The sequence below is a fragment of the Borostomias antarcticus genome, assembly GCF_949987555.1.
Source record: "Borostomias antarcticus genome assembly, chromosome: 15".
Taxonomy (NCBI): Eukaryota; Metazoa; Chordata; class Actinopteri; order Stomiiformes; family Stomiidae; genus Borostomias; species Borostomias antarcticus.
The window spans coordinates 15,095,041-15,107,749 of NC_140248.1; positions in this window are offsets into that span (position 1 = coordinate 15,095,041).

Consider the following 12,709-nt stretch of genomic DNA (forward strand, 5'->3'; position numbering starts at 1 on the left):
GGTGCATCTACTGGTATGTTTTCTATCATATTATTACTGAGCAGAGGTCCAAAGATATCTCTGTAAATATATCATTAGCAAAGCTGCTATTCCCTTCAGTTTACTGTAGTTGTATATCTCTTTATGTATTCAGCATTTGTCGCTATGAACGTACGTCTGTGTTCTTTTACAGGTGGAACTAGAGTGCCTATACCAGAGAGTGAGTGATTGATCCTCTGCCATTTGCAATCACAACTTAATTACCACATGATGAAAATTATTTGCCAAAAATTGCTGAAATAGGGACAAGAGCACTCCCGAACACCTGGGGGGGCCCAATGCAAAAATAAGAAATAGGCTATTTAATATATGGTTAATTGTATTCATTGATTGCATTCCAGTGTCAGTTCATGTGTATTTCTTAAAATGTGAATATTGTTTCCATAATTCTAGTTGGAGCAGGAGTAGTCCAACCCAGTGGTAAGTGAGTTTCAGACTGTCTACAGTTGATGCTAGAGTCACGCTGAAGAGAGTATTTCATATCTGTCTTCCCTGTTTGTTCATACAGCTGGGATAGGTGCTGGTGGTTGTTATCTACATTTTATGTTCATGAGGCAACTTAAAACACTTAAAGGGGCGAATTCACTAAAGCAAATTGCGCCCGCTAATTGCACCATTATATTGCGCGTCAGTTGCGCCCGCTATGTGCTCCGTTTTAAAAACCTATTCACTAAAGACATTGCGCTAATAATATCCCAGCGCAAACACGCCCATTCGGTGTTTGCGGCTGAGTGCAATTTGCTGCTGATATAGGAAATGACTATAAATACTGCGCATGCAGCGCAAACAACTCGTAGGCTATGCATATCATTGGACGATGGCAGACAGAAAAAGAAAGATACGATTCTCAGACAGCGAACTTGAAGGCCTCACGGACGACGTTCAAAAACATGTCTCACAGCTTTCCGCAAAAAATATCACGACTGCAGCAAAAAATCATATTTGGGGTTTAATTTCCCAATCAGTCAGTGCCATTTGTGTGTGTAAACGCGGAAGACTGCAAACGGAGGTGGAATAATTTGAAAAGACGAACAAAGGAAAAATTTTCATTTTATGTTATGCAAGTTGCAGCACGATCATCTGGCATACTTTTGGGGGAGTGTATAACATTGCCCCACCGGTACGATCTAGGCATCTAAACGGCTTTTCAGGATTCCAAATGTGCACTCAATCACACCGCGCGTCCTGATGTGAACCCAGTTGTACGCCGCCTCTCCAACGTTGGAAGGATTACGCACGGGAGTCATCATCCATGGCTGAAGATGATACCTGCCGTCACCTATGATACAAAGCAAAATATTTTCAAGACCATTCAAATAAAAAAAATATTGTGTAGGCTATGTTTTTATTTATTTATATCGGCCCCCAGCCGTTCAATGAACAGCTATAGGGAATGCGCAGTTTCGCGTATAGACTATTATACGCACAGTTTCATGCTATGTAGGCTATTATAAATAAGTATTATTCATTGTGGGAGCTTGGACTCGCTGGGGACGGGTGGAGAGACGCATAGTCAACTGAGCCTTCCCAGACGCGACTTCATCCTCCAGTTGGCTGAAGAGCTGCGCGCTCTGGTGTCCAAACAGCTACCGCGGTGGTTCTAGTGTTAAATCAAAAAGTGACCTTCTTCTAAATATTCTCTCACGAACAACACGCCTGGCATTGCGATGCCTTCGCCTCGCAACAATCACTGCTGCCATGATCAGCGGACAGGCTGGCCGCGACACACCCCTTGCGCTTAAATACCACCACGTTTCTGAAAACGGTATTAATTTCACTTTAACTGCGTGAGGCAATTAGCGCCGATCTTTGTGAATTGGGCGGGTTTTGCAATAATGTTCATTTGCATAGAAAGGGGAACATTCTCCGCCCATATTACCTAATTTAAATATGAGCTAATAACACCGGCGCAGAGGAACGCAATGACGAACGCAACGCAGTTTACACCGTATTTCACCCTTTGCGAGGGCTTTGTGAATAGCAAACATAATTTTTGACTTATTTGCACAGGCTTTGCGTCAGGAAAAGCTGCGCAATCCTTTAGTGAATTCGCCCCAGCCTATGAACTAGTGTTGTGTATGTTTCTCTAACACACTCTTTCCTCCCCGTTTCTCCATCTCTTTTCTACAGCTGGGACGAGAGTGCCCTCTGGAGGTAAGAATGGACATAAGCACGTCAAGGTTCTATGTTCTTGTGTTACAACCCTCACATCTGTCTCCCTCCTTCTCTTTACATTGAGTGGTACATACTCTGGTCATGTGACTTGTGTCCATGGTGTGTTTTGCAGAGGACTCAGGTCACAGCCAGTTCAGTGCTGGTGAGTGTCTGCTAGACCTGTGGAACGACAGACTAATACTGGCATGCAACTAAAGTAAACTTAAACATCTAGGCGGGACAGTATAGGCCTAATACCTGTGCTCTGCAATAATAATACAGATTATGAATGCAAAGGTTGAACATAGTCCTTCAATTGATGTCTAACAAAGAAAGAGTTGAAATTAAGTTACCATTTAAATCTGCCTACTAAACTCCCAGAGAGGACTTGAGAGTGATGTTACATTATATTACATTAGAGTCATTTAGCAGACACTCTTATCCAAAGTGACTTACAATACTGTAAGTGCATTCAACATAGGTAGTCAAGAGAACTATTCGCCAGACATAAGTGCATCTCCTTTCTAAACAAGCATCTAAGAGCTTAACCAGTGCCAAAGTGCAAACCTTTGGTCTCTTCACCAGGTTCTGCTGGTTCCTCAGGTGTTGGGATTGGTGTGGGGTTTGGATCTGGCACTGGTCTCGGTGTGGGTGTGGGTACTGGTATTGGCATTGGTTTGGGCTCCAGCAGCAACTCCGGGGGTACCGGGGTTGGTCTTGGTATTGGTGTCGGTTCCAGTGGTAAAGATAGAAGAGGAGGTAAAAGAACCGTGTCAGGCCGGTCCAGTCGGTACCGAGACTGACTGGACCTGGCCATAACAGACTGTGATACTGACAGGGGTATGGCTGCGCAGACCCATACTAACGGACTGTGGAAACAACAAGCTGCTGGGCGTGCTGATAGTCTGTGTTGTTGCATGGTTTTTACTAATGGTGATTCCTCACCAGTGTGAAGAGATAATATTCTCTAATATGCAGTGAGAGACAAATCAACAAGCTCTCATTTAAGGCTCAACAGACGTCCTAACCTATTGCTGTAACCCTGTGATCAGGTGAATATCGTCACCTGCTTAAAATAATAGCCTAAGTCATTTTTTGCCTGAGTCATCTGTTCATGATGCTGGCCACCTCTGGTAAAATTGGCTACATCCTCAATTGAAAAGATCACACTGTTTCTACTTCGGTAGTATAATGGCCTATGTCAACCTATGCCTATATGTTGACCCATGGCCCCCTTTGAGGTAATTTAGTTTTTTTTGTGTTTTCTGAAAAACTTGAAAACATGACATAGGCCATTATTTTAAGAAAGTGACGATTTGATGATCGGATTAGCTGCATCATCGAGTCATCTGTGGTCAGGAGTTATGTCTGTACTTTGGTATGGTAATGCCATGGTTCTAGGCTGGACATCTCATACAGTCATCCAGAAAAGTGAAACTGGACTTCTTTCTGCTGGCATCAAAACTAATAAACTACTGTGTCTCATCAACAACGATAAAGACCAAAACTAACAATTGAGTTATGCTGCCCCTGTGTGAATTTAAAGGAAGATGAACAATTAACAATTTACCTGTAGCGTACAGAGTAACTAAAATACTATCAATAACATCTGGTATCACTATAATTACTATCCTCAACAGGCCTTTATAAACTGTTTGTAGATCATGAATTAACCATTCACACATGGTTTGTGAACAGTTAAAGTATCTGTAAATTATTCGTTTTGATAAATATTTATTGCACTATACTGGCAGTCTGCATCTGTCTTTTTTGGATTTAACCTGCCCACTGAAGAGGATTGTTGTTCCACTACTTTTGACACAGCCGTGATTGGTATATACAGTATACACAGAACCACTGTATGAGGTTGATTTACTGTAGAAATGAAACCAGGTCTCAGGTAGAGCCTGACAACTGAACTTAATCTACTAGAGGGACATTCATTTGAAGGTGCAGTATGCAGTTTGTGATTTCCTGTTATGCTCCGTACTGCGTTGTGGCAATACATTGTGGCAATACGTTGTGGCGCAACTCCTTCTGGTGGTCTTGCCGTATCTTGCACAAGTAAGCAACGCATGCATAGGGAGGGAAAGTGAAAACATGCGCCCCTAGCGGATTTGTTCCTATCGGAGAGGAGTTTCACTGTAAACTCCCATAGACCGGATTTTCTAATAATTAGCGTACTACGAAGCCATTTCGGTGAAGTTATCAAGACAAGAATTTGTGAGTGTCTTTACAGTAATAACCTACTAACTGTGAGAATTCCAAAACAGTATTTCGCCTTCTTTAAAATTTTGGGAATTGCTCCATTTGTTTCATAAATAGACTACGAAGCCGGGCGCGCTTAGGCCTACGTCACTCATGAGAAAAATGCTGTGCTTTGCGCCAGATTGTCCTATATCCTATCGGTATGAGATGAATGGTTTTATATGAAAAAAACCCCAGCTTAGGCTGGTCAAGCTGGTCAACCTCAGGCTGGTCTTAGCTGGTCAGACTGGTCTTAGCTGGTCTGATCCGCAGGTGCGCTTGGCTATTCTTTTAATATAATTAAAAGATAATTGCTCTACCACCTTTTTGGTCGTACAATGGATGTGGGTGGGCCCCTTGAAAAATCATTCAAAAAACATGTTAAACTCTCAATTTCAAATACAAGAAACTCAAAGAGGTGTTAGTTGGCGTTCTGACATATAATTTGCCATATAGTAAGATTCTAGTTCATCTGGAAAGGCTTTTTTATTTTTTTTATTTTAGCATAGAACTATTTAGTCGCAGCACATACGTGTGTAAACTTCCGCAAACTAGGTAGCCTAGCAACATAAACAATAACAATAGCTACCGTAAGTAGTTTCGCTTCCTGAATCCCCTCTGCGGATTGATCTACACATCTACAATGGTCGCGTCAATAAGTCAATGGATTTCATAAAATGATCAATAAAACCCTACAGGATTCATACTTTGCGGCAAATTTGATGTCAGAACACCAACAGACACCAATTACCCCCTCGGTGAGCTTCTTGTCTTTGAAATCGAGAGTTTAACATGTTTTTTAATGATTTTTCAAGGTGCCCACCCACATCCATTGTATGACCAAAACGGTGGTAGATTTTGAAAAACGCAACCGACAAAATCCCTCCAAAGGGAGAAAATAAATGACACTCGCTAGGCAGGTAGGTAGGTTGACAAGCAGATAAGCCACATAATCAATTCAAGTTGGCAACTCAAAATGACTGGATGCATTTATTACAGTCCTGCGACTTCCACAGATTACAGATTTATCTCATTTTAGTGTCAGATCACTTTATTTGTTGATTGCTGTCGGGATGTAATGAGAATTGCCAAACATATAACAAAAAGTGCTTCTGAGCCAAACCGCATACTGCACCTTTAAGGGAGTATCGCTAGTTTCATTATAGGGAAATTTGAGTTTGATTAGGTTTGACTGATCCTTGATTGATTACTTTAGGGTAGAAATTATTCAATTATCTACAAATGCTTTATGAATGGCTTATAAAGGATAGTTATTATAAAGGGTTACTTAATATCTTTGAGAAAATAAGCATACATGCTTAATTGTGCTAAAATGGCTACACTTAATATTAACCAATCCCAGTGAATGCAGAATAAGGCAAGATAAAGTATGGATTACAAATCCGTCTTTGTCCCCTTACTAACAGTGTGTGCCAGTACAGGTAATGTCATCTTTTAAGTCCTTGGACTATGTCTTATCAGGTTCGGGCACAGGCATTGGTATAGGTATCGGTATTGGCATTGGTGCTGGCAGAAAATCCATTAAAGAAGAAGACGAAGGTGACGGTTGCATGATGCACATTTTGAGAGAACAAACAATTGTGTAATATGTAATGTAATATGCCAAAAAATCTTTTACAGGAAACATGTTCTGTAAAGCAGCAGCCATACATACCTTGTGTTTCACAAGAAAATGTTATTTCACATGTTCCACATCAGTGGGCCTTGTTAATGTTGGTGACTCAGCTCTGTTGTCCGATTGGTTCTTACTGTTCTAGGAGAGCTTCCTGGAGCCAAACCTCTCAAACCCCCAGGTGAGCAAAATAATGGAGTTTTTTTTGTTTGGTCTGCTTGGGTGTGTCCTCCTTGTGTTCCACTGAGTTGGTCATGTTGGTGCTACTGTATGCTGCCTGCTTGCAGGTGTCCCAAGAGGAGATACACCAGGTGAAGGAGACGGAGAAGGGGGTGCAGGAGAAGTGGGAGGAGGTCCTGCAGGAGTGGGAGGTGGTTCTGCAGGAGTGGGAGGAGTCGGAGGAGGAGTAGGAGGAGGTCCTGGAGGAGTAGGAGGAGGTACTGGAGGAGTGGAAGGTGGGCCTGGAGGAGTGGGAGGAGGTCCTGGAGGAGTAGGAGGAGGACCAGGAGGAGTGGGAGGAGTCGGAGGAGGAGTGGGAGGTGGTCCTGCAGGAGTGGGAGGAGTCGGAGGAGGAGTGGGAGGAGGACCAGCTGGCACATTAAAACCATCCAAAGGTGCTTATCATTATAGACTTCTCATTATATAATAAACTCTCCTTATCATTATAGACTTCTCATTATATAGTAAACTCTCCTGCTTATCATTATAGACTTTTCATTATATAATAAACTCCCTGCCAGTGGATGATGTGATGGTGATGATGATGATGATGATGATGATGGAAGCCATTGTGCAGATCATACTGCTCATGTCTGTAACACTAGGTTATGGTCCTGATGGAGCTGGCAGCCTGGGGGCAGGAGGAGGCCCTGGAGGAGTAGGGGGAGGTCCTGGAGGAGTAGGGGGAGGCCCTGGAGGAGTAGGGGGAGGCCCTGGAGGTTCTGGCGTGACTGGAGGAGCAGGAATGACTGGAGGAGAGGGTCTTGTCCCGGGAACTGGGACTGCTGGCGTGGGTGGAGTAGGAACTGGAACCCCCAAACCAGGCAAAAGTAAGCCAGCCCTACATGTACCTGTATGTTCTGTCATTTCATTAGTTAGTATAGTTCATATAGTATAGATGGTTTTACAGCCAGTGGTGATGATTGCATTGGTTATGAATGATTGTGAATAAGATAGATCTCTCACCCACTGTAGGCTATGGAGGAGCTGGAGCATTCTTACCCGGCGGTGGTATGTTTATTCTCATTTTACCTATCTAACATGACGTAAACACATCATTTACGTATAAGTCCCACCCACCTTTTAAAGGTGCAGTTTTTGGTGACATCTAGTGTTGTAAATAAAATTAATGGATTTGGCAGAAATTGATTATCATTTCAGAAGTATGTTTGAATGAATGTATAATCCCATGAAAATAAGAGTCGTTGCATTTTCCTTACCTTAGGGTGAGCCCTTTATATCTCCATCTACAACATGGCAGCCTCCATGTTGAATTCAATGTAATTGTATTGAGTTGATTGCAATCTGCAACCTCACCACTAGATGACACCAAGAACTATACACTGCACCTTTAATAGTGAGGAGATGTAGCAATAATCCTTGTCCCTTAGGTCTGCGGTATCCGACTGGTGCTAGAATGGGACAGGGCCCAGGCAATCCAGGCAGAGGTACCCTAAAACACATCCTCTGTTTGTAACTGTCACTCTTTTGTTGCTGTACATGTATTTGATCTCTGTTTCGCATGAATACCTTCTGTTTGGGGAAAACCTGTAACTTAATGGTGTGAGAGACAGTGATGACCACAGCGTCCCTTTCATGTTTGTTTCTTCTTTACTCAGGATATGGGGTTCCTGGCCAATATGGAGGAGGATGGGGAGGGGCCGGGCCTGGGGGCTATGCACCTGGGGGGTATGGTGCTGGACCTGGGGGCTATGGAGCTGGACTTGGGGGCTATGGTGCTGGACCTGGTGGCTACGGGGCAGGACCAGGTGGCTATGGACCGGGTGTGGCTGCTGCTGGTCCAGGGGGGTATGGAGGTGGACCTGGTGGCTACGGTAATGGCCCTGGAGGATATGGAAGCAAGCCAAGCAAGAGTGGAGGCAGGGGAGGTGGTGTTGGAGGTGGGCTAGGTGGAGCTGGCAGCCTTGGCGCTGGAGGACTTGGAGCTGGTCCGGGAGGAGTTGGCGGCGGCGGCCTAGGAGCAGGTCTTGGCGGAGGTCTAGGTGGTGGTGCTGGTCAAGCAGGTCCCGGAGGCTTCGGCGGTCAGTTCCTTAAATAAATGTGTTTATCATTGTTTGACTGAAATCAGATAAAGCATTTTGTGAAAATACACTCCCACTTTTCTCTAGGTCCCAGATATCCAACAGGTGCTGGAGCAGGGTCTGGCAGTGGAAAACCACCCAAAAGTAAGACAACATCTGTCTTTGTATAGAGAGTAAAGTCTTGATACATGTTAAGTTTGATATTTAAGCTAATCCATCCTCTCCAGGCTACGGGGGAACAGCTGGAGGTGCTGGGATTGGACCAGGAGGATATGGAACCGGGTCAAGTGGAGTTGGACCTGGGGGTTATGGAGTTGGAACAGGTGGCTATGGACCAGGTGGGGCTGGAGCTGGACCAGGTGGCTATGGCCAAGGTGGGGCTGGAGCTGGACCAGGTGGCTATGGACCAGGTGGGGCTGGAGCTGGACCAGGTGGCTATGGACCAGGTGGGGCTGGAGCTGGACCAGGTAGCTATGGACTTGCTGGAGCTGGACCAGGTAGCTATGGACCAGGTGGGGCTGGAGCTGGACCAGGTAGCTATGGACCTGCTGGAGCTGGACCAGGTAGCTATGGACCAGGTGGGGCTGGAGCTGGACCAGGTAGCTATGGACCTGCTGGAGCTGGACCAGGTGGAGCTGGACCAGGTGGCTATGGACCTGGGGGTTATGGAACTGGACCAGGTGGCTATGGACCAGGTGGAGCTGGAACTCGACCAGGTGGCTATGGAACTGGACCAGGTGGCTATGGACCTGGAGGCCAAGGCCTCGGAACAAGGAAACCAGCTAAATCAGGTAATTACAAGGATTGGATGAGAGCAGTATACATTTTACAAGTATAATAGTTATGCCAAAAGCATGTCAATGGTAAAGTTAATCTGTTGTCAAACTCAGAGTATGCTTTATAAGCTTCTTTCTAGGCTATGGCTCCTGAGGCAGGCTACGGACCAGGGGGCCTCATTTAGAAAACCGTGGGGAGGATTCACGGCTATTTTCATTCATTTCTGGATTTTCTACAGAAATGTGATAGGCATGTGGGTCAGAGAGTGGGTCAGAGAGTGTCCGTGGATGACCGCACATTCTCCCATCATGTTTTTTATTTTTACATATATAAGTTTGCCTAGAAAGTGCCATACGCATTATTCTGTGTGTATGCAATGACATGAAGCCACTTGCTGAGGAAGTAGCCAAGCTTTGAGAGCCTAGGCAATGCACTTTTTATATGCCTCTATGCCCTATGCTACAGTATGCCTGTTCAGATGTCTCCACTCCACTCTCGTAGAGTATGTGTGTGGTAGTAGAGCTGGGCTCAGACACAGACTAACACACACACACATATCCCCAAGGTGGAGCAGCAGGAGGAGGAGGAGCTGGATCAGCTAGAGGACTAGGAGGAGGCCCAGGTGAGCTGCTGTACCTGGGGTGTCTGGGCTGTAGGTGTAGGGGGTGTTCATAGTCTTCTCTGGAGCCTCTGCCTGAATGCAGACCAGGCTGGTTGGCTTTTCTTTGACTCTCTCCTCTTTACAGGTTATGGCTCCTTGGGTGGAGCTGGCTACAGACCAGGTGAGAGAGAGGATGATGACTCCCCAGATTTCACTAGATCTATGTTGGTGCTGGTCGTACACACACATTCTGTGTGTAAGACCTTGTATATGTAGACCTAACCGAGTGAAACAGCATCCTTGTGAGTCTTGAGTAGGTAGCGAGTTGTTGGTTAAACTCACTTCCCCAGTATAAATACCGTCCACCCGTGCAGATAAAGAGCTAGCTTTTCATCAGCATAGCTGGTTAAAACGGTGCAACACGAGAGACCCGGGTTCAAATCCATCCCTGGGTATGCAGAAACATATGGATTACACATACTCCAATCTGCCAGATATTTTAGAGCACCCACAACATGCAAGTCAGTTTGGCATAAGGAAAGCTTGGTTACAGTCCTTTGAACGCCATGACACATCTGTTGCTATGTCAACGCCAGCATTCCGTTTGCTTTATCTCAGAATTGCAATACATAGAACCCCTCTGCCCCCCCCACACACACACACACACACACACCCCGAGCACGAAAAATTGATAGTGATAGGTCTAGCCTACCAAAAACATGTTTGTCTGTTCTCCAGGTGGAGGAGGGCAGCCTGGTGCTGGGGTCGCTGGGGGAGTAGGAGGAGGCCTAGGTGTGCTACCAGGTGAGTGGTATCGCTGTTGCTAAAGACCATGGAGAGTGCAGTATTGTGTCATGCATTGTAATGCCTCTGTCTGTCCTGCAGGGGGCGGTGTCCCCGGGTATGGTGGTGCTGGTCCTGGTGGTGCTGGTGGTGGATATCCAGGTAACAAAGCACTAGCTCTCTCCTTTTCTCTGTCCAGTGGGGGAAAACTAGGGCTGATCTCATTAGGTTCAAATACTGTAAACGCCATTGCCATGAGTCTGACCAGAGTCAAGTGGTAGGAACACCCTGACGAAGCCACATTTATTAAAAGTCATAGCAGAGGAGAATACCTTAACCGAGTGTGCAACGTCATTTTTTAAGGAACCACAATTGAACAGTAGACTGTAGAGATTTCTCCAAACAAGAAGAGCTCTGAGGGCTCTTTCCTCAGAGCCTGATTTTGTTGTGTGCCTGTGTGTAGAGTGAGGACTGTCCATTGTTTATTAACTGATCTGAGGTCTGTCTCCTTTCTGTTATTCCTCTCCAGGATATGGAGCAGGCGGCGTGGCAGGTCAGAAATGTAAGGTTCCTCTTTTCTATCCTCTAGCATCAACATCACATACATGCACACACACATACCGTACACACCACATGTTCTTCTTGAATAGCTTATTTACCTCATATCTGACTCTCACCCCTAATATCAAAACGGTTAATCTACATAACATTGATGTGATGTGATGTCGGGCTGAAACCTCATATCTCCATTTTGGTGATTTTTTTATTTCATTTTTTTATTTTTAACTTCATTTGAAAGCTGGGACTACCCTTTACAACCTCTGAACACCTCCCATACCATATGTGATTTTATGTTTAAAACATAAAAAACATAATGATTGGAATTTTCACCATTTTAATTGGAATTTAATTTGAATTTTCACCATTCTGAAAAGTTGCCATTTTGGAGATACAAGGTTTCCGCCCGACAGCAACAAATGTAGAAAGTTTCAGCCCATTTGAGTTCCAGTGAGCAGTTTCTGGGCTCGGTCTCATCTCATCTTCACATGCTGAGACAAACTTATATGGAGCGGTCATAGTCCAAATGTGTTTGCTCTGGTTCTCTCCTCCAGCCAAGGCGGCTAAGGCAGCCAAGTATGCAGCCATGCAGGGCTTCCTGGGTGCAGGGGGCTACAGAGGTAAACTAGCAGACTCACAGCATCACATATCACGTCATAAAACCCACAGCCATAGAACTGTAGCTCACAGAACACAGACAAGAGGTGTGACTGACCCTAACGTTCTCCTTGCTCTGATTGGTTCCTCAGGGGGCGCTGGGTGCCAGGGTAAATATTGCGGCAGGAGGAGGAAGTGAGGGAACCTGCAGAAGGAAGTGACCTCATGAGAGAACGGTGCTACTGCCTGATCCAGAATGTACTTTTCTAGCTGCCGTGGAAGCTACTGCTTCGTCACACAGCGATCATGTTCAGTTCTCTTTTTGTACATGTATCTCCCTGTGTAATCACTATTCATGAAAAAAAGTATGAAAGCCAAGATATAGAGTTTGACCTACTGTACCACCGATTTTGTTTTTCTGTTTGTGTTGTCCCTCACTTGTACAACTTGTACAATTATTAGCCACATAATGAATCCTGCTTGTGTAAAACACTGATACCAAGGAGTCCTACAGGAAGCTCCTCTAGACCTGTCTGTGAAGTATGCTGGCACTCCACCAACAAGCTTTTCTGAGGCTTAGACTCCTGAGTCACATTTACCAGTTTGCTTGACATGCCAAGTCTGCAGCTGTTTCTTGAGAAAACCTTTTGAGTTATTTTTTTTAACATTTTTATCTACCTTGCATGTTTCCATGCAGGCTGTTTAGAGACCTAAGACATAAGCTACTAGTTTGGGGGAACCGTGAAAGAGAGAGAAAGTAGGAGACATCTTCAGAGTAGTGGCTTGACCAATCGCCATTTTAGATATACTGTCTGAACTCCTCCCAACCCTCAAAGGCAGCGTGTCTACAGCTACACTTACATTTCAACTCAGCTTGTTGCATCAGCACTCTCTAAAATTACAGAAGCGTTTAGCCTTTTGGCAAAGGATATTAGAATCTTTTGCAGTCATATACAGTGCCTTTACAATATATTTCAAGCCATATGTTTTAAATATTGATAACATTTTGTGAATGGCTATATTAGACCATTTGAAATACAGTACTATCAGTGTTTTTAA